Source organism: Eurosta solidaginis, chromosome 5, assembly GCF_040869045.1.
Source record: "Eurosta solidaginis isolate ZX-2024a chromosome 5, ASM4086904v1, whole genome shotgun sequence".
In the NCBI taxonomy this organism is placed as follows: Eukaryota; Metazoa; Arthropoda; class Insecta; order Diptera; family Tephritidae; genus Eurosta; species Eurosta solidaginis.
In genome coordinates, this window is record NC_090323.1 from 155,026,813 (window position 1) to 155,029,594 (window position 2,782).

Sequence of the window (2,782 nt, forward strand, 5' to 3'; positions counted from 1 at the left end):
CGGCGGTAGTCGTGCTCACACGTACTTGTTGTCGGCTTCGCGTTGATGAAAATCAAAATTTTTAGATTTTTTCGCTTGACAGCTGGTCTATTTGATCGTGGCCAACGTGATTGACAAGCATTAGTGTGTTAGTTTTGTGAGAACGTGAAATGAGCAAGTTTCTAAAAATTCTAGAAAAAAGTTCAAAAATATTTATGAAAATTCGAAAAATTTACAAGCAATAAAAAGTCGTCATCCGATGACTTGTTTACGTCTGCACGCTACGAATTTTCAATACAAATGGCCATTGTGAATCAAACTAAATGTGCTATTTTATCTGTCAACTGCCTGACAGGATGTTCAATATGGCTACTTTTTAGAATTTTGACAGAGTGTTCAATATGGCGGCGCCTATCTTCAGCGGGTGATAGAAAGAGATACAGAATGAGACAGCGACAGTCAATTACAAATCAGTAGTGTTGGGAACTATCGAATGAAAACTATGGAGTTATTCGATAGTTCACTAATTTTCATTCATTCGATAGTCATTTGAAATTCGTTCATTACTATTTTTTCGAATTACTAGTTTTAGGTATGAATGATTCGTTCACTACTATATTTTCGAATTACTAGTTTTTGGTATGAATGATTCGCTCATTACTATTTCTTCGAATCGTTCGTTCTACTTAAATTTTTACTGTGCATATATCAGTGATCTCAATTAAAAAGGTATTAAACAAAAATTTTAACGCTTAGCATACTTCAACCTAATCGACAAACGTTTTAAGCGTGATAATTATTTAAAATTTTTATCTGAGGAAATGCCTTTAACTATTTAATTTGTGTAGAGATATTTATAATGCGGCCTGGATTGAAGAGATATGGCAATGAAGTTAAATGCCATATATGCAAAAAAGGTTTTAACTTTCTGGAAACACATCAAATTTAAATGACAATCTACTCCTTAAACATTCGTCTTCCTCAGAACAAAGGAATGTAACTTCAGGAGAAATAGCGCCTGTAATTTCTGAAGAGAACTTAGTTCTACTTCTCTTTCTTCAACTACTGTAGTAAGTACAGCGAGTAGTTCCTTAACAGTACCTGTCGAAGACATTTCAAATAGTGGATATTTGAGAAGGACTGTTCAAACAAAATTATTTGTTACCAGCACACGTTCTGAGCTCTCAGAGCAAGAAAAAAATAACATAGATGAACCTCTTTTAAAGATGATTACAAAAGACTTGTAGCCGCTTTCCATCTTTGAAAATGAAGGATTTCTAGAATATAAAAAAAGTTTCAGCCATTATATTCCTTACCAAACAAGTACAATGAAGTAAAAGAGAAACTGCATGAATTGCTGAAAGACCAAAAAACTCAGTGGGTTGCGAACCAAAACCATTTGCATATCATGCTTGCGCTTTGCATAACATGTAACAAAGGCATTTAAATTGAATATTTGCATTATTTACTTGAAGCAAAATTTACACTATTTTAGCCACATTCAACATTTTGTCTTATATTTTGTTCTTTAGTTACCACAGGGGGTAACCAAAACAGTCCAGAAATTATTCTTTTGTAAATATACTACAAAAAACATAGGCACTGGCCTCTAGCTAGCTAAAGAGCAGATCAAACGAATGAATGAAAAAAATCATTCGATAGTTAAAATCATTCAGTAACTAACTATCGATAGTTGAATTCATTCGATAGTTCCCAACACTACAAATCTGGTAATCCAATCACTTTGGAATTTTGACGTCTATGCAGAAGATATCACACTTAGTTTCATTCACAATGCAAATGGCGCTTGATGCTTTCTGCTTGTGTGGTGGCTGGGCAAGCGACAATCACCCGATATGCACACAACCACCCGTTGCTATGGTTACCAGCAGCATTTTTTGTGCCGTTGGCAGCCAGCAGAACGTTCCGGCTCAATATCCGACAAAAGACCATGAACATCGAGAAACCTCCCAAAAAATTTCCGGGAGTCAGGTTATCGCTTCAAGGAGAAGACGAAGATGCGTCAATTGTTGTTAAAAGGCCAAGCTTTGCTACGTGGTAAAGGTCTTGTCCTTGTCGAACTAGTTTGGCTCCAGTTGTGGGTTAATATCTCTCTTCGATTAGTTTAGTCATTTGCCGCATGGTATATTTGGACAATTAAACGAAAAAGCAATGTTTATTACCAGCAACAAAGAAAATTCAAAAATATAAAGCCAGCTGAATTGCCTCTCAACTCTGAAAGCTCTTTTTCCTTTTCGTTTTTCTCGCTCCAAAGGTCACCTTGACGCTTATGTAGAAATATGCCGGCATACATAAAACACCAACAACACAAACTCAAATAAACAATACGCCGACACACCAACCCGCAAAATATGTACATATGAACAAGTAAAAGCAAACAAATAAAACGCTAACGATTCCACAGCGCAGCGACTCTCTTTTCATGTCTTTTATCCAAAATTTCATCATTCATGAAACCCACCTCGCAACCCCCAACAGCGCCTCCTTCTTAAAAGCAGGCCAGCAACATTGCGTGCGTGCTTTGACTGGCGTCGCTATTGCTGCTGCTGCTGCGGGTCTAGCTGCTTTTGACCCCCCGATGTATGTAGAGGCTCTTCATGACCCCCCTCATAAGAAAACCAAGCTGGGGTAGCCGCACTCCAATTGCCTTTGATTGAGTCATACATATATGTACGTATGTATATGTATGTACCTATAGCAATGCAGTAAGGAAGGTACATACATAGCAGCGAATTATAAGCAGCAATATATTGTGTTCCTCACGTAGTTGTTTCGTAGTGAA